Below are 20,704 nucleotides of genomic sequence, written 5' to 3'. Positions count from 1 at the left end.
GTTAGCCACCTTCCATTAGCTTATCCCTTTGGAAAGATGATAGAGTCTTAGTTTATCCTTTTTTCTAATAATAGTATCTGTCTAATAAAGTGGAGCTAAAGTCTGTTTCTCTCCTGTGCCATCCTGGTTTCTTAGGACCCCTGCTCATTAATTAGGAGGAAGTCACGATGTGGATAACTCCAAAAAGTGAAAATCCAAAATTAAATAAAGCACTGGAGGCTGCTGTGGTAAAGAGGAAAAGACATCAAACCAGGAGTCAAAATGCACAGGCTGAAGTCCTGGCCCTGCCACTGACTGTTGCTCAGAGACCTTCAGAGATCCACATCCCTCCTCCGGACCTCAGCTTTCTCCAGAGAATCCCTCAATGCTAACTGTTGCAGAGTACTCCGTGGAGTGCACCCATCACATATGGACTACACGGAGCTCCAGGGACGGACATCAGATTGCCTCTAACTCCTCATCACCCTAAACAACATTGTCATCAACTCCATTGCACATGTCTCCCTTGTGGACCCATCACAGCACCATCAGTTCCCACTGTTGCAGGCTAAGGAAGAAGCCTGTACACGGTCCCATCTGAGTGGGATTGGCGGTCCACAGAGGTAGGAAGACGAAGTGATGCCAAGTAGGATCATCTTCCCTCCAGAACTTGGGCCCAGTCTTCCAGAAGTTGTCATCTATGCTTGGAGCAATAACCCATTTTCTCTCCTCTCTTACCATGTGAATTTTTCACTACTTTAAAAAATTGCTGGCTGGGCGTGGTGGCTCACACCGGTAATCCCAGCACTTTGGGAGGCCGAGGCGGGTGGATCACGAGGTCAGGAGATCAAGATCAAGACATGGTGAAACCTCGTCTCTACTAAAAATACAAAAAATTAGCCTGTCGTGGTGGCAGGTGCCTGTGGTCCCAGCTACTTGGGAGGCTGAGGCTGGAGAATGGCGGGAACCCGGGAGGCAGAGCTTGCAGTGAGCCGAGATCGCGCCACTGCACTCCAGCCTGGGCGACAGAGCAAGACTCCATGTCAAAAAAAAAAAAAAAAAAAAATTGCTGGCCAGGCACGGTGGCTCACGCCTGTAATCCCACCACTTTGGGAGGCCAAAGCAGGTGGATCACCTGAGGTCAGGAATTTGAGACCAGCCTGGCCAACATGGTGAAACCCCGTCTCTACTAAAAATACAAAAATTAGCCGGGCGTGGTGGCGGGTGCCTGTAGTCCCAGCTACTTGAGAGGCTGAGGCAGGAGAATGGCGTGAACCTGGGAGAGGGAGGTTGCAATGAGCCGAGATTGTGCCAATGTACTCCAGCCTGGGCAACAGAGCGAGACTCCATCTCAGAAAAAAAAAAATTGCAATATACATTCATAATCAAGTCCACTTTCAAATAACACATACTGCTTCATGAGTAGTACAGGTCCTTCATGGATAGTACAGATACTTTATAACAGTATTTGCTGGCCAGGTGCGGTGGCTCATGCTTGTAATCCCAGCACTTTGGGAGGTCAAGGTGAACGGATCATGTGAGGTCAGGAGTTCAAGACCAGCCTGGCCGACATAGTGAAACCTCGTCTCTACTAAAATACAAAAATTAGCCGGGCATGGTGCCAGGCACCTGTAATCCCTGCTACTCGGGAGGCATCCCAAGTTGGGATTGCACCATTGTACTCCAGCCTGGATGACAGAGTGAGACTCTGTCTAAAAAACAAAAAATAAAAACAAACAAACAAAAAAACAGTATTTGCAACTCCTTTCTACTGCTTTCTAAAGCAAAGAAACATGGCTTTCATTGATTTCACATTTCCATCCTATAATCATGCCATTCCTTCTTGCTATTATTATTTTGAATGGTCATCTATTAGATCAGTTAATAAGAAAAGTAAAACATTTTTATTCCTTCTCTGATTCTCTTCCTTTCTTGATGTGCATGAGAGTTTCTGACCTATATCATTTTCCTTTTCACTGAGGAACTTCTTTTAACACTTTTTGCAAGGCAGGTCTGCTGGCAATAAATTCCCTCAGTTTTTGTTTTTTGAAAAAGTCTCTTTCTCCTTCACTTTTGCAAGATAATTTCACTGGATGTAGAGAATTCTAAGTTGGTGGGTTTTTTCTTTCAACACTTTAAATATTTCACTCCACTCTCTTTATATTTTCATGGTTTTTGATGAGAAGACCAATGTAATTCTTATGCTTGTTCTTCTATGGGTAAGGTGTTTTTTCCTGGCTTCTTTCAAGATTTTATCTTTGGGCCGGGCGTGGTGGCTCACGCCTGTAATCCCAGCACTTTGGGAGGCTGAGGCGGGCGGATCACAAGGTCAGGAGATCGAGACCATCCTGGCTAACATGGTGAAACCCTGTCTCTACTAAAAATGCAAAAAAAGTAGCTGGGCGTGGTGGCGGGCGCCTGTAGTCCCAGCTACTCGGGAGGCTGAGGCAGGAGAATGGTGTGAACCCAGGAGGCGGAGCTTGCAGTGAGCAAGATCGCGCCACTGCACTCCAGCCTGGACAACAGAGCGAGACTCCATCTCAAGAAAAAAAAAGATTTTAGCTTTGATTTTCTGCAATTTGAATATGATATGCTAAAATGTAGTTTTTATAATATTTATCCTGCTTAGTACTCTCTGAGGATTCTGGATACAGTGGTTTGAATGGGTCCCCCAAAATTCATGTATTGGAAACTTGATCCCCAATGTGGCAGGGTTGGGAGGTGGGACTTTAACTTTTAAGAGGTGGTTAGGTCACGAGGGCAGGGCCATTATCTGGGGAGTGGGTTTGTTACCATCAGAGTGAATCCCTTATAAAAAGAGGAGTCTGGGTTTCTCTTGCATTCTCTCTGTCTCTCACCCTCTCTTGCCCTCCCACCTTCTGCCATGGGATAACATAACAAGAAGGCCCTTGCCAGTTGCCAGCTCTTTGATTTTGAACGTCCCGGCCTCTAAAACTGTGAGAAATAAATTTATATCCATTATAAATTAAATAATCTCAGATATTCTTTTATAGCTGCACAAAAATGACTAAGACACTGGATGTGATTTGATGTCTGTCATTAATTTTGGGAAAATTTGTAGTCATTATTCAAATATTTCTTCTGTTCTTTATTCTTCTGGTTTTCCAAAACATGTATGTTATACTTTTTCATATTGTCCCACAGTTCTTGGACATTCCATTCAGGTTTTCTTGTTTTATTTTTTCATTATTTTTTCTCTTTATATTTCAATTTGGAAGTTTCAGTTAACGTATCTGCAGGCTCACTGATTGTGTCCAGTCCACTGACATTCCTCATTTCTGTTACGGTGTTATTTTTAAAATTTCTAGCATTTCCCTTTATTGTTTCTTAGAGTTTCCATCTCTCTGCATGCATTATGCATCTGTTCTTGCACGTAATCTACTTTTTCCATGAGGGCCCTTAACATATTAATCATAGTTGTTCTCAGTTCCAAAATCTGTGACACCTAGCTGAGTCTGGTCTGATGCTTGCTTTGTTTTTTTTTCTTGCCTTGAAACATAGTATGCCATGTGATTTCTGTGTAGAAATATGGGCATTATTTATCAGGTAAGAGGAACTGAGATAAGTAGGCAGATAGTGTGAGGTTTTGTGTTAATCTGGCTAGGAGTTGGACTGCGTTTAAATTTGTTGCTATAGGTGTTGGAGGCTTTAATTTATTCTAGTGTCCTAGTTTTTGTCTCCCCTGTTGTCTTTGTGTTTCTCTAAAAACTCCTTAAATGGAATCGTTACCTTGCAGCTCCTTCAGCTGTAATCCATTGTTATACGGCAATCACAGCTCCTTCAGCTGTAATCCATTGTTATTATACGGCAATCACAGCTCCTTCAGCTGTAATTCATTGTTATTATACTGGAGCTATGTTGATGTGGTGGTAAGGTACACAAGGGAAATACAAATCATTCTATAATTCTATTATTAAAGCTCAGGCATGGCCGGGCGCAGTGTCTCATGCCTGTAATTCCAGCACTTTGGGAGGCTGAAGTGGGCAGATCACGAGGTCAAGAGATCGAGACCATCCTGGCCAACATGGTGAAACCCTGTCTCTACTAAAAATACAAAAATCAGCCAGACGCAGTGGCAGGCGCCTATAGTCCCAGCTACTAGGGGGGCTGAGGCAGGAGAATCGCTTGAACCCAGGAGGCAGAGGTTGCAGTGAGCCGAGATCACGCCACTGCACTCCAGCCTGGCAACAGAGCGAGACTCTGTCTCAAAAATAATAATAATAATAAAAATTTAAAAAAATGAATAAAGCTCAGGCTTGTATCTCTGGACTGTGACTTTTTCCTCCTCAGGTGAGACAGAAAGGCTAATGGGGCTGAATTTGGGTAACTTCGCCAGGTCAGATAAGGCTCTGATAACATTTTTGTCCTGCTGACTGGGCCTTTGATATAGAGAATACTGTGACATATTTTCGAATGGTTAATTTTCCTCTTACACAACCAGAAACAAGTGCTCCTTCCTGATTCTTTATAGTAAGAATCTGGTTGGGTTCCTAGAAGTAAAACCCACTAAGACTCCAACCCCCAGGAGTTTCTCACCATTTTTTTTTTTTTTTTTTTCTGAGATGGAGTCTCACTCTGTTGCCCAGGCTGGAGTACAGTGGCATGATCTCGACTCATTGCAACCTCTGCCTCCTAGGTTCAAGCGATTCTCCTGCCTCAGCCTCCAGAGTAGCTGGGATTACAGGCGCCCACCATCACGCCTGGCTAATTTTTAAAAAATTTTTTAGTAGAGATGGGGTTTCACCATGTTGGCCAGGCTGGTCTTGAACTCCTGACCTCAAGTGATCTGCCCACTTCGGCCTCCGAAAGTGCTGGGATTACAGGCGTGAGCCACCGCAGGAGTTTCTCACTCTTATGCTGGTCCACACCCAGCCTTTAGCCATTCATCAGTTACCATGTAAGTATTCCTGCCAGTGAATGACTGCTCCAGGTAAACTGACCTCATCTGTGATTCTCTTTATTCTCCTGTCTCTCTGGATTTTGAGGTGATGCTTTGCCCTGCAACCTCAACTCTCTCATGGGTCCAAGAAAAATTATTAAAGTCATTGATTTTTAGTTTTTCAGCTTTCTTACTGAAAGGACATGAGTGACAAATTCTAAGCTCTTTGCATGTCAGAAATGAAACTGGAATGTATTTTTTTCAAATATATATGTAATTATATATAATTAGTCTCTTCTAATTGGAATAAATGTCATAATGCTAATGCTTTTCAGTCACCATTATAGTAATCCTAAACCTAAAATACTTTGTCAAGAGTTTGATGTGATTTCTAATTTTTTATCTATGTTTGTGTTTCTGTATCTATAGATATTAATATATATATACATACACACATATATAGATATGTATATATAATCTATAGATCTATGTGTGCACATATATACATATCTGTATGTATGTGTGTGTATAAATCCACATATACATTTTTTACATGGGTGTGATGTGTGTATAATGCTATGCTGTAACTTCTTTTTCCATTTAATATTCTCTATACTGTCTTTTCCTTTAAAAGCTAAATTTAGGGTGGGTGCAGTGGCTCATGCCTGTAATCCCAGCACTTTGGGAGGCCAAGGCAGGTGGATCACTGGGGCCAGAAGTTTGATACCAACCTGGCCAACGTTGTGAAACCCCATCTGTACTAGAAATTCAAAAAAAAATTAGCCAGGTGCAGTGATGCGTGCCTGTAATCCCAGCTACTTGTAAGGCTGAGGCAGGAGACTCACTTGAACCCAGGAAGTGGAGGTTGCGGTGAGCCGAGATTGCACCACTGCACTCCAGCCTGGGCTACAGAGCAAGACTTCCTCCAAAAAAAGAAAAAAAACAGTAAGAAAATTAGCATGGTATGGTGTGCACCTGTCATCCCAGCTACTCAGGAGGCTGAGGCAGAAGAATCGGTGGAAGTTGCAGTGAGCCGAGATCACACCACTGCACTCCAGCCTGGGTGACAAAGCGAGACTCCATCTCAAAAAAAATAAAATAAAAATAATAAATAAATAAAATAAAATAAAGACCAGGCACGGCGGCTCACGCCTATAATCCCAGCACTTTGGCTTTGGGAGGCTGAGACGGCCAGATTGCCTGAGTTCAGGAGATCGTGACCAGCCTGGGCAAAACGGTGAAAGCCCTGTCTCTACTAAAATACAAAAAAATTAGCTGAGCGTGGTGGTGGGCGCCTGTAGTCCCAGCTAGTCGGGAGGCTGAGGCAGGAAAATTGCTTGAACCCTGAGAGGTGAAGGTTGCAGTGAGCCGAGATTGCACCACTGCATTCCAGCCTGGGTGACAGAGAGAGACTCCGTCTCCAAAAAAAATTAATTAATTAAATAAAAGCTAGATTTATTTCAAATGAAGTTTACATTCAAGTGACGAAACTATTTTTCCTCAGTAATCTTGAAATTTCATCTATTCGTAATTACTAGTTTTCTTAAATAAATATTGAAGACTCTTTGAATCTATAAATAATTTTGTATGGCCAGGCGTGGTGGCTCATGCCTGTAATCCCAGCACTTTGGAAGGCCGAGGCAGGCAGATCACTTGAGGTCAGGAGTTTGAGACCAGCCTGGCCAACATGGTGAAACTCTGTCTTCACTAAAAATACAAAAATTAGCTGGGCATGGTGGCACACACCTGTAATCCCAGCTACTTGGGAGGCTGAGGCAGGAGAATCACTGGAACCTCGGAGGCAGAGGCTGCAGTGAGCCATGATTGCCACCACTGCACTCCAGCCTAGGTGACAGAGCAAGACTCTGTCTCAAAAGAAAAAAAAAACAACTGTGATTCTAGGACAGGCATGGTGGTGTACACCTGTAATCTTAGCACTTTGGGAGGCCAAGGTGGGAGGATCACGTAAGGCCAGGAGTTCAAGACCTGCCTGGGCAACATGGCAAGACCCTGTCTCTAATAAATAAACAAATAAATACAAAAATACATAAATAAGCCAGCCAGCCAGGCATGGTGGCACATGCCTGTAGTCTCACCTACTCATGAGGCTGAGTCTGGAGGATCACTTGAGCCCAGGAGTGTAAGGCTGAAGTAAGCTATGATTGTGCCACTGCATTCCAGCCTCGGCAACAGAGTGAGACCCTGTCCTTGAAAAAAAGAGAAAATTTGTGATTCTATTTGAAACACAGGCAAATAAATCTTTAACTCATTTCCCACTAATTGCCTGAGCAAGTATTCGATTAACTTATGTCATTATTTTTCTAATTCCTATATAAAATATTAACATATAATAAAAAAATCTTTTGAAGTTTCAAGAGATGTTTTCATTTTTGTTTTTGAGACAGTCTCTCTCTGTCTCCCAGGTTGGAGTGCAGTGGCGCGATCTTGGCTCACTGCAACCTCCGCCTCCCGTATTCAAGTGATTCTCATGCCTCAGCCTCTCGAGTAGCTGGAAGTACAGACCCCGCCACCATGCTAAAAATTAGCCATGCCCGGCTAATTTTTGTATTTTTAGCAGAGACAGGGTTTCAACATGTTGGCCAGCCTGGTCTCGAACTCCTGATCTCAGGTGATCCGCCTGCCTCAGGCTCCTGAAGTGCTGGGATTACAGGTGTGAGTCACTGCACCCAGCCAACAGATGTTTTAAAATACATTTTTGGGGGTCCAGGCACGGTGGCTCATGCCTGTAATCCCAGCACTTTGGGAGACCAAGGCTGGTGGATCACCTGAAGTCAGGAGTTCGAGACCAGCCTGACCAACATGGAGAAACCCTGTCTCTGCTAAAAATGCAAAATTAGTCAGGCGTGGTGGTGCATGCCTGTAATCCCAGCTACTCGGGAGGCTGAGGCAGGAGAATCACTGGAACCCGGGAGGCAGAGGTTGCAGTGAGCCAAGATCGCACCATTGCAGTCTAGCCTGGGCAACAAGAGTGAAACTCCGTCTCAAAAAAAAAAAAAAAAAAAAAATTCATTTTTTTGGTAGCTACACTTTCAGATATATTTCTGATTCAAGATGGCAGACTAGGCCACGCGCGGTGGCTCACACCTGCAATCTCAGCACTTTGGGAGGCCGAGGCAGGTAGATCACCAGAGGTCAGGACTTCAAGACCAGCCTGGCCAGCATGGCGAAACCCTGTCTCTACTAAAAATGCAAAAATTAGCTGGGCGCAGTGGTCTGTTCCTGTAACCCCAGCTATATTGGAGGCTGAGGCAGGAGAATTGCTTGAACCCGGGAGGCAGAGGTTGCAGTGAGCCGAGATCACACCACTGCACTCCAGACTGGAGACAGAGCGAGACTCCATCTCAAAAAGAAAAAGAAAAAGTTGGCAGCCTAAACACACACCTCCATCTTCTTTCCTTCCCAAGGTCTCAATGAATTATGGAATTATAGGAAAGAGCCAGCAGGTGGAATCCTATCCATGGAGAAAAAGAAGAGGAAGTTGCACTTAGCCCAACACATGGTATGTAATGGAGGAAATCCTGGTAACTGGCAAACCCATGGTCAACAAAAAGAGCAGGGCTGTGCCAGGAAGCCATCTTTAGGGTAATTCATTAAGGAAGCATGCTTGGAATTACAGGGACTATCAGCTCCCTCCTCTTCTCCTCTTCCACCATGATTCATTCAACGAATATTTGTTGAGCACATTGAAAAGCACTAGGCACTGTTTTGAGTGTTTTGCCCTCAGGATAAAGAGCATGAACAGTTTTCTAAAGCAAGTGGACAGGCAGCCCAAGAAGGGCACCCAGTGAAGTGCTTCATGCCCAAGTGAAGGCGAGCAGAGCTTGCGCTGCCTTTAGAACTCCATAGCAGACGTGGGTGGGGAGCAGGACAGGCAGCTCTGCCTAGGAAAGAAACACACGAAACCTGTTCCATTGGAAATACAACCCTCCTGAATTTAGCAATCGTGGGGTTCCCCAGACTGCTCACCCACACATCTTTTATTTAGTGAAGTATGCCCTGCCACTTACATGGAAGCTGCCAGCTCTCCCCTCAGGGAGAGGCCTGCCGGAAAACAGATCACTGATACAGAAACACACACGCCCACCTCAGCCCAGACTAACCAATGGAGGGCTTTACTCCTACCTATGAGTGAATGTCAGAGCTCGCTAAACAGGAGGAAAGGCCATAGAGGCATGGTGGAAAAGGACCGGCTGGGCCTGGTGGCTCACTTTGGGAGGCTGAGGCAGGTGGAGCTCTTGAGCCCAGGAGTTCAAGACCAGCCTGGCCAACAGGGTGAAACCTTGTCTCTACTAAAAATACAAAAAAAAAAAAAGAAAAAAAAAAATTAGGCAAGTATGGTGGCACATGTCTGTGGTCCCAGCTACTCAGGAGACTGAGGTGGGAGAATCACCTGAGCCTGGGAAGTCCAGGTTGCTGTAAGCTGTGTTCACACCACTGCACTTCAGCCTGGGCAACAAAAGTGAGACCCTGTCTAAAAAAAACAAACAACCACAAAACAAAACAAAAACAAAAATAAAGGACCAAGATGAACTAACTGAATAACAGACCCCCATCAGAAATAGCAATACTTCTGAAAACAAGAGAATTTCAAATTGTCCTAATTAGTGTACATGGTATACTATGGCAGAATGCAAATATGCTATGCCATGTATTAGTGTTAAGATACATGACATAGTGCAAAAAGTCTTCAGTGAAAGGACATTAATCAGATAACTGAATGAGTGATTGCCAAAATACTGTAAAGGATTGGGAAAATGATCAAGGGGATTAGCTGTGAATCAAGTAATTGGGAGGACACAGTAGAGGAAGTCTCTCAGAACATAAATCAGAAAGACAGCAGATGGAAGATATCTTAAGGTAAAGAAGGAGAGAACAGAGACAAGAGAGTGGGAAAATAAATAACAAAAGAAAATTTCCCCTAACTCAGGCAAAAATAACCCACCAAGTATCAAACAGGACTAATTAAAAACATCCACACATTCTAGTGAGATTTCAGAAATCCAAAAGTCTTCAGTAGTGGGAGTTGAAAAACCGTGTCACTTGCAAAATGTCCAAATTCAGACTGCTTTCAGATTTCTCATCACCAAGTGCTGGAAGGAATTGGAAAAACATCTTCAAAGATGGAGGAGAAAAGTGTTAGACCTAAAATGCTATACTTAACTAAGGCATCCATCAAATGTGAAGATAAAATAAAGATATTTTCAGACATAAAGATATTCAAAAAAGCCTAATCCTTCATGAGAAATTTTTTGAGGGGATTTTCCGGAAAAAAAAAAAAAAAAATCTAAACAAATCCCAAAAAGGAAGATGACATGGGAGTAGCAACTAGAAATTGAAGTATAGGGCCGGGCACAGTGGCTCACATCTGTAATCCCAACATTTTGGGAGGCTGAGGCGGGAGGATCACTTGAGCCCAGGAGTTTGAGACCAACCTGGACAACATAGGCACAGTGGCACATGTCTGCAGTCCCAGTTACTTTGGAGGCTGAGGTGGGAGGATCCTTGAGCCCAGGAGGTCAAGGCTGCAGTGGGCCAAGATCATGCCACTGCAATCCTCCAGCCTGAGTGACAGAGCCAGACCCTTCTATTAGTCTGTTCTTACGCTGCTATAAAGAACTGCCCAAGACTGGGTAATTGATAGAGGAAAGAAGTTTAATTGCCTCACAGTTCCACATGGCTGGGGAGGCCCAGGAAACTTACAATCATGGCAGAAGGGGAAGCAAACACGTCTTTCTTCACATGATGGCAGGAAGGAGAAGTGCCAAGCAAAAGAGGGAAAAGCCCCTTATAAAACCATCAGATCAGCCGGGCATGGTGGTTCACACCTGTAATCCCACCACTTTGGGAAGCCAAGGCGAGTGGATAATTTGAGGTCAGGAGTTTGAGACCAGACTGACCAACATGGTGAAACCTCGTCTTTACTAAAAATACAAAAAAATTAGCTGGACATGGTGGTGTATGCCTGTAATCCCAGCTACTTGGAAGGCTGAGGCAGGAGAATTGCTTGAACCCAGGAGGCAGAGGTTGCACTGAGCTGAGATCACGCCACTTCACTCCAGCCTGGGCAACAGAGCAAGACTCTATCTCAAAAAAAAAAAATCAGATCTTGTGAGAACACACTCACTGTCATGAGAACAGCAGCATGGGGGTAACCACACCCATGATTCAATTACCTCCTACCGGTTCCCTCCTGCAACACATGGGGATTATGGGAACTACAATTTAAAATTAAATTTGGGTGGGGACACAGCCAAACCCTATCAACCTTGTCTCAGGAAAAAAAAAAAAAAAGGCTGGGTGCGGTGGCTCACACCTGTAATCCCAGCACTTTGGGAGGCTGAGATGGGCAGATCACCTGAAGTCAGGAGTTTGAGACCAGCCTGGCCAACCCCGTCTCTACTAAAAATACAAAAATTAGCCAGGCGTGGTGGCACGCACCTGTAATCCCAGCTACTCAGGAGGAGGAGGCAGGAGAATCAATTGAACCCAGGAGGCAGAGGTTGCAGTGGGCCGAGATCATGCCACTGTACTCCAGCCTGGGCGACAGAGTGAAATTCTGTCTCAAAAAAAAATAAAGAAAAGAGTAATTAAAGTACAGTACAATATGATTAATGATAGAAATAAAAAAGGATACGTTAGATATTGGTATTAGGAAGGTTCTCCTTTGATTGCCCAACTATTCATGAACTAAGGTTTTGTGAATCAGGATGTCAAAAAAATATAAACTAGGGTTATATATGTATATTTTAACTGGTTCCAGTACACTAGTTCTATAATAATAATGTTTGCATATTCACAGTTTTTATGATATTTCTTTGGTTTTCCTCTTTTAGGATTTATTCATTCATTCAACAAATGTTTGCTCAGCACCTATTACATGCTAGGAACTGTTCTTGGGAATGGGAATACTCAATGAACACAGCAAAACCTCCTTCATGGGCTTACTTTCTAGTGAGGAAACTATGATAACATTTAAATATTCTAGGGAAACACTATTTCCCTAAATGTACACAACACTCCTGACATCAAATGTGTGGGTTTTTTCCCATACTGACCAATCTCTGACCAAATGGCTGTCCTCCAATGTAATGCAATTCTGACTCTACCCACTTGTAGTTTTTTTTGTTGCTGTTCTTGTTGTTTTTTGAGACGGAGTCTCACTCTGTTGCCAGGCTGGAGTGCAGTAGCACAATCTCGGCTCACTGCAACCTCCACCTCCCAGGTTCAAGTGATTCTCCTACCTCAGCCTCCTGAGTAGCTGGGACTACAGGTGCCCACCACCACGCCCAGCTAATTTTTGTGTTTTTAGTAGAGACGGGGTTTCACTATGTTGGCGAGGATGGTCTCGATCTCTTGACCTCGTGATCCACCCGTCTCGGGCTCCCAAAGTGCTGGGATTACAGGCGTTAGCCACCGCACCCGGCCTATTCACTTGTAGTTAATGTCAGAACCCACAAATTAAAGAATTCAGTCTCACAAAATTGCCCCGATTTCAGATGCTAATGGCAAGTCCAGACCTCCCACACTTCTGACCAACTTGCTACACATCACAGCCTCCTATGACATCCATGGGTTTGACAATTTGCTAGAATGGCTTGCAGAACTCAGGGAAACACTTTACTTACATTTACCAGTTTATTATAAAAGGTGCAACTCAGAAACAGCTGACTAAAGAAATGCATAGGGCAAGACTCAGAGGGAAGGTGTTCCATGCCCCCTCCAGGCAGAACACCTTCCCAGCACCTCAATGTGTTCACCAGCTTAGAAGCTTTCAGAATTCAATACTTTTGGGGTTTCATGGAGCATGATTGATTAAATCATTGGCTCCTCTCCTTTGGGCATAGGGCGGGGCGTGCTGAAAGTCTCAGCCTTTAAGTCACATAACTGGTTCCCCTGGCAGCCAGCCCACATCCTGGGATTATCTAGGGGATGTCCAAAGTCACTTCATGCACTTAAATTCAGGTGTAGTTGAAAGGGGCTTCTTATGAATTACCAAAGACACTCTTTTTACCTCTTTTCAGTAAGGAAATTTTTTTTTTTTTTTTTTTTTTTTTGAGACTGAGTCTCACTGTGTCACCCAGGCTGGAGTGCAGTGGCGCTATCTCGGCTCACTGCAAGCTCTGCCTCCTGGGTTCACACCATTATCCTGCCTCAGCCTCCCAAGTAGCTGGGACTACAGGCGCCTGCCACCACGCCCAGCTAATTTTTTTTTTTTTGTATTTTTAGTAGAGACGTTTCAAAGTGTTAATCAGGATGGTCTCGATCTCCTGACCTCGTGATCCACCCGCCTCGGCCTCCCAAAGTGCTGGGATTACAGGTGTGAGCCACTGCACCCGGCCCACCAAGGATATTTTATAGGTTTTAGGAGCGCTGTGCCAGGAATGTGTGATGAAGACCAATTTTTAAAAATTATTATTATTGGGCCGGGCGCGGTGACTTATGCCTGTAATCCCAGCACTTTGGGAGGCCGAGGTGGGCGGATCACGAGGTCAGGAGATCAAGACCATCCTGGCTAACATGGTGAAACCCCGTCTCTACTAAAAATACAAAAAATCAGCTGGGCATGGTGGCGGGCGCCTATATTCCCAGCTACTTGGGAGGCTGAGGCAGGAGAATGGCGTGAACCGGGGAGACGGAGCTTGCAGTGAGCTGAGATCATGCCACTGCACTCCAGCCTGGGCAACAGAGCAAGACTCCAGCCTGGGCGACAGAGCGAGACTCCGTCTCAAAAAAATATATATATATATATTTATTATTATTATTATTTTTTTTGGTGTGGTTTTTTTGTATGTGTGTGATGGAGTCTTTCTCAGTCGCCCAGGCCCAGTCGCCCAGGCTGGAATGCAGTGGCACGATCTTGGTTCACTGTAACCTCTGCCTCCCGGTTTCGAGCAATTCTCCCGCCTCAGCCTCCCAAGTAGTTGGGACTACAGGTGAGGGACACCATGCCCAGCTAATTTTTTTTTTTTTTTTGAGATGGAGTCTCACTCTGTTGCCCAAGCTGGAGTGCAGTGGCTCGATATCGGCTCACTGCAACCTCTACCTCCCAGGTTCAAGCGATTCTTCTGCCTCGGCCTCCCGAGTAGCTGGGACTATGGGCACGGGGCACCACCACGCCCGGCTCATTTTTGTATTTTTAGTAGAGACGAGTATCACCATATTGGCCAGGCTGGTCTCAAACTCCTGACCTCGTGATCCACTTGCCTTGGGCTCCCAAAGTGCTGGGATTACAGGCATAAGCTACTGCTCCTGGCCTTTTTTTTTTTTTTTTTTTTTTTTGAGACGGAATCTCACACCATAGCCCCAGCTGGAGTGCAATGGTGCAATCTCGGCTCACTGCAACCTCTGCCTTCCAGGTTCACATGATTCTCCTGCTTCAGCCTCCCGAGTAACTTGGATTACAGGCACACACCACCACACCCAGCTAATTTTTCGTATTTTTAGTTGAGACAGGGTTTCACTATGTTGGCCAGACTGGTCTCAAGCTCCTGACCTTGTGATCTGCCCGCCTTGGCTTCCCAAAGTGTTGGGATTACAGGCCTGAGCCACTGCACCCAGGTAATTTTTGTATTTTTTGTAGAGATGGGGTTTCGCCATGTTGGCCAGGCTGGTCTCGAATTCCTGGCCTCAAGTGATCTGCCCACCTTGATCTGCCAAAGTGCTGGGATTGCAGGCATGAGCCACCACGCCTGGCCGAATTTTTTTAAATTATAATTAATTGTATCATGAATATATAATATTAAATCTTGATAAATGCTATAAAGAAAATTAAACAGTAAGGAAATGAATGGGGTGGAGAGGAAGAGTTGCCTTTTTAGATAACTTGCTCAGGAAGATGGCATCTGAGCTGAGATCTAAATCAAGAGTAAGCCATGAAGAGCAAATGGAAAGGTCCTGAGGCAGAAACATGCATGGCCTGCAGTAGCAAAGAGAAAATGTAAGTTTAGACAGAAGTATAAATACAGCATATAAATATGATGTCTTGACAGAGTAAGATAATATTTTAACTAGCAAAAATGTGGAGGAGGCAAAAATAATAAAGACAGGCCAGGTGCAGTGGCTCACGCCTGTAATCCCAACACTTCAGGAGGCAGAGGTAGGTAGATTGCTTGAGCCCAAAAATTCGAGACCAATCTGGAAACATAGTGAGACCCCACCTTTGCAACAGATAAAAAATAAGCCGAGCATGGTGGCACATGCCTGTAGTCCCAGCTACTCCAGAGTTTGAGATGGGAGGATGGCTTGAGCCCAGGTGGTTGAGGCTGCAGTGAGCTGCAATCATGCCACTGCACTCCAGCCTGGGTAACAGTATAAGACCCTGTCTAGAAAAGACAAGACAAGAAAAGAAAAGAATAAATGCATTAACTTAGCCGGGCGCGGTGGCTCGTGCCTGTAATCCCAGCTCTTTGGGAGGCCGAGGTGGGTGGATCACCTGAGGTCAGGAATTTGAAACCAGCCTGCCCAAGATGGTGAAATCCCGTCTCTACTAAAAATACAAAAAATTAGCCAGGCATGGTGGCGGGTGCCTGTAATCCCAGGTATTCGGGAGGTTGAGGCAGGAGAATCACTTGAACCCAGGAGGGAGTTATTGCAGTGTGCTGAGATGGCGCCACTGCACTCCAGCCTGAACGACAAGAGCGAAACTCCATCTCAAAAATAAAAAAAAAAAAAGAAAGAAAAAAGAAAAGAAAAGAAATAGATGATATCATATAATATTTAAAGGCAAAAAAAGACAACCATTAGAAGTAAAATAGAAGCCAACTAGAATCACTGGGAGGTCTATGGAAAGAATTAATGGGATATATTACAAGTGTAATAAATTGTTTATCTTATATGGCAGGAAGTGAAAAATACAGTCCAAAGTTGATAAATTAATTGAGGGCTATGTAGGCCCCAACCTGTCCGTGGCGTGGGGTTGCTCTCTGCCTCATAAAGCAAAGGGGAGGGTTTGTCTTCTGGGAAGACAAAGTTGTTTTCTCTGAAAAAGCCTCCTGCATGGTTGCCTTTGGCATGTACCAAGTATAGGACAGCCTCAACTGGAAACCTAGGCTCATCAGGGATTGAGGGCTCATGAGTCTGGGTTTTCAGTTGAGGTCTAGAGAGAAGACAGGGATTATAACTAGAAAATCCTGAGTGGGGTGTACTTATGCCCAAACTCAGCCTGGGCTTCATTACTGTCGTACAAGTGGATTCTTTAATAATAATAATTTGTAAAAAATACAGTGCCCAAACTTGATAAATTAGCATACAAAAGTAATGCCAAGAAGGTAATATTTACTATTACGATGATTATGAATTAAAACCAGAAACTATGAATGGTGATTGATTCTGGATGTGGACTGGTAATGTGTGGGGGGAGAAGAGACTTTCATTTTTCATTTCTGCACCTCAGTGTGACTTGAGTTCTTTCTACCCCCCTTTTTTTTAACCTTGCATGGATAACTGTAATTTTAAAATAGCTCTAAAATAATATAGAACTTGGCCGGGCACGGTGGCTCATGCCTGTAATCCTAGCACTTTGAGAGGCCGAGGCGGTTGGACCACTTGAGGTCAGGAGTTCAAGACGAGCCTGGCCAACATGATGAAACCTTGTCTCTACTCAAAATACAAAAATTAGCTGGGCATGGTGGCACACACCTGTAATCCCAGCTACTCAGGAGGCTAAGGCAGGAGAATCACTTGAAGCCAGGAGGTGGAGGTTGCAGTAAGCTGAGATTGCATCACTGCACTCTAGCCTGGGTGACAGAGTGAGATTCTGTCTCAAAAAATAAAAATAAGGCCGGGCGCCGTGGCTCACGCCTGTAATCCCAGCACTTTGGGAGGCCAAGATGGGCGGATCACAAGGTCAGGAGATCGAAACCATTCTGGCTAACACGGTGAAACCCCGTCTCTACTAAAAATACAAAAAATTAGCTGGGTGTGGTGGCGGGCACCTGTAGTCCCAGATACTCAGGAGGCTGAGGCAAAAGAATGGCGTGAACCTGGGAGGTGGAGCTTTTAGTGAGCCGAGATCACGCCACTGCACTCCAGCCTGGGCAACAGAGCGAGACTCCGTCTCAAAAAAAAAAAAAAAACAAAACATAAAAATAAAAATAAAAAAATTAAAATATATATACACACATAACATTTTTTTCCTAAAACAATTAAAGTACCTTACAAAAATACAAACCATAATAATAGTAGTAATAATTAGACTAATTCAGGAAAGAGGGAAACTCATTTGTCTTCATCAGTTTGGGCTGCTATAACAATACTATAGACTGGGTGGCTTAAACGACAGAATTTTATATCTCACAGTCTGGAGAAAGTTCAAAATCTGAGTGCCAGCACGGTCCTGTCCTGGTAAAGGCCCTCCTTCTGGTTTGGAGATGGCTATCTCTTTGTTTGTTTTTTTGTTTAGTTTAGTTTTGTTTGTTTTTGAGACAGAGTGTCACTCTGTCACCCAGGCTGGAGTGCAGTGGCACGATCTTGGCTCACTGCAACCTCCACCGCCCCGGGTTCAAGTGATTCTCCTGCCTCAGACTCCAGAGTAGCTGGAATTTCAGGCGCACGCCACCACGCCCGACTAATTTTTGTATTTTTAATACAGACAGGGTTTCTCCATGTTGGCCAGGCTGGTCTCGAACTCCTGGCCTCAGTTGATCCGCCTGCCTCAGCCACCCAAAATGCTAGGATTACAGACGTGAGCCACTGTGCCTGGCCCAGGTGGCCGTCTTCTTACTGTGTGCTCAGATGGCAGAGAGAGAGAAAGCAAGCTCTCTCTTGGCTCTTCTTATAAGGGCACTAGCCCCATCATGTGGGCTGCATCCTCATGACCTAATTACCTCCCAAAGGCCCCATCTCCAAACACCATTACATTGGGGATTGGGATTGCAACATATGAATTTGAGAGGACACAAGCATTCAGTCCATAGCACACTGTAGGAAGTCTGAAGCTGGGGGTAACATTAGTATTTTAAAACTGTTTAATATGTAACTAATTTTTTTCACGGTTTAGCCATTAAAAGATTAATGATCTGCCGAATACTTCTTGAAAGTCTGTTAACTCTAACAGGAAATTCCCTCTTTGGAGATAATTATCCCCTGGAGATGGCTGAGGGAATGAGCCAAATAATTCCAGCCAAAAGCCCTTGATCAACACAGTATGTCAGTTTCATGTGCAGTCTGATCTGCTTTTCTAAATTTAATTTAGATAGTGATTACCTGAATATAGAGACTTTGTTGTGATAGATACATATCTATTCGTGAAAATGAAGATGGTATCCAAGCTTTGAAACAAATGCTGTCTACATTTATCACTTGGCAACATGTTGTGTTGGTCAATAAATCCTAAAAGATGACAGCTCTTACACTGAAAACATTAAAAATCTTCTGTTTGCATTTATGACATGTCACTCAGCCAGCAGAGGGAGATATGGCTGTATACCTTTTAGCAGTTATTGTTTCATCAACTAGCAATAAGAAAGATATAGGGCCAGGCACAGTGGCTTACACCTGTAATCCCAGCACTGTGTGAGGCCAAGGCAGGAGGACTGCTTGAGCCCAGAAGTTCAACACCAGCCTGGGCAACATAGTGAGACATCATCTCTATTTCTCAAAAAACGAACAAACAAACAAAATATATATGGTCTATCAGTGTACATGTAAGCATCAAATAGATCTTAGTGATTACACAGACCAAGTTCTACATTTTTCAGATGAGCGAAATGAAACCCCGAACAGTAAAGTGATTGGGCTAGACTCTTATGTCAGTGCTCTTTCCTCTCTACCTAGTTTCTAACTGCACTCTCAGCATTTTGAAAATGTGGTTGGGGGCTGGATGCGGTGGCTCACGCCTGTAATCCCAACACTTTGTGAGGCCAAGGTAGGCGGATCACGAGGTCAGGAGTTCGAGACCAGCCTGACCAACATGGTGAAACCCTGTCTCTACTAAAAATACAAAAGTTAGTTGGGCATAGTGATGCACGCCTGTAATTCCAGCTACTCAGGAGGCTGAGGCAGGAGAATCGCTTGAACCCAGGAAGCAGAGGTTGTAGTGAGCTGAGATCGTGCCACTGCACTCCAGCCTGGGTGACAGAATGAGACTCCGTCTGAAAAAAAAAAAAAAAGAAGAAGAAGAATATGTGGTGGGAGAGAGTATTATTGATTGTCACAATGATTGGTCAGCACTACTGTCATTTTAATGGGTGGAAATCAAATGTATAAGACATCTGCAGGCAGGACATGGTGGCTCACACTTGTAATCCCAGCAGTTTGGGAGGCTGAGGTGGGAGGATTGCTTGAGCCCAGAAGTTGAAGACCAGCCTGGGCAACATAGGGAGACCTCATCTCTACAAATAAAAATAAATATAAAAAATTAGTTGGGTGTGGTGGCATGCACCTGTAGTCCTAGCTACTCAGAAAGCTGAGTGAGGAGGATCACTTGAGTCTGGGAGGTCAAGGTTACAGGGAACTGTGATCACACCATTGCACTACAGCCTGGGTGACAGAGCGAGACCATGACTCAAAAAAAAAAAAAAAAAAAAAAAAAAAAGACATCTGTAATACAGGGACACAAGTACCTTTGGCACATTGTTAACATACTCTGATTTTTCCAAGAATACAATTATATATATGAAAGGAGGATTTGACTTTATGATGTCTTGAACTTTACCAAGGGTTTTCTACCATTGCAGACAATCATAACATCTATATCACTACCATGTGGGATAATTGACTCATTACTATACAATACACCTGTATTACTCTGTGCTTGTAGTTGGCACATTTACTATGATGCTATGTGAAGATGCAAGTATCTGATTTCATTAAGCCTTCTTGCATAGTCATATCTTGATGTGTACATATTGAAATGCTTATTTCCTTTTTTAAAGATTAAAAAAATTTAATTAATACATAATTGTACAAACTTACGGGGGTACATGTGATATTTCAATATATGCATATGTTTAGTGGTCAAATTGAGGTAACTGGGATATTCATCGCCTTCAACATTGATCATATTGCTGGGTTGGGAACATTCAAATTTCTCTCTTGTAGCTATTTAAAAATATACGGCCGGGCATGGTGGCTCACGCCTGTAATCCCAGCACTTTGGGAGGCTGAGACAGGTGGATCACAAAGTCAGGAGTTCAAGACCAGCCTGACCAACATGGTGAAACCCCGTCTCTACTCAAAATACAAAAATTAGCTGGGCGTGGTGGTGCGCACCCGTAATCCCAGCTACTCAAGAGGCTGAGGCAGGAGAATCGCTTGAGCCTGGGAGGCAGAGGTTGCAGTGGGCTGAGATCGCACCACTGTACTCTAGCCTGGGCAACAGAGCGAGACTCTGTCTCAAAAATAAATAAATAAATAATATATATATACAAAAACAATGTTGTTAACTATAGTCACCCAGCTGTGCTATAGGATGCTAGAGTTTATTCCTCTTTTTCTTTTCTTTTTTTGAGATGGAGTCTCACTGTGTTGCCCAGGCTGAGAGTGCAATGGGGCGATCTCAGCTCACTGCAACCTCCACCTCCTGAGTTCAAGTGATTCTCCTGCCTCAGCCTCCTGAGTAGCTGGAAATACAGGTGTGCACCACCACACCGAGCTAATTTTTGTATTTTTTAGTGGAGATGAGTTTTCGCCATGTTGGCCAGGCTGGTCTTGAACACCTGATCTCAGGTGATCCACCCACCTTGGCCTCCCAAAGTACTGGGAATACAGGTGTGAGCCACCGCACCTGGCCTATTCCTCCCTTCTAACTGTAATTTTGCATCCATTAACCATTCTTTTCCTATTCCCCCTTCCCTTACTCTTCCA

General features: G+C 44.1%; 1 protein-coding gene across 1 annotated transcript in view; it reads left to right on the top strand.

Annotated features, from left to right (window-relative positions):
* The window catches only part of PUS7 (pseudouridine synthase 7), an 84,016-nt gene extending 74,804 nt beyond the window's left edge, over positions 1-9,212 (top strand). Inside the window, 2 exon segments of the mRNA NM_001133464.1 lie at positions 8,305-8,501; positions 8,535-9,212. The gene's annotated coding sequence lies outside the window, so the exon portion shown is untranslated.
* The last annotated feature ends 11,492 nt before the right edge of the window (positions 9,213-20,704 follow it).

The sequence above is a fragment of the Pongo abelii genome, chromosome 6, assembly GCF_028885655.2.
Source record: "Pongo abelii isolate AG06213 chromosome 6, NHGRI_mPonAbe1-v2.0_pri, whole genome shotgun sequence".
Lineage (NCBI taxonomy): Eukaryota > Metazoa > Chordata > Mammalia > Primates > Hominidae > Pongo > Pongo abelii.
This window is presented reverse-complemented; position numbering and strand designations above follow the sequence as displayed.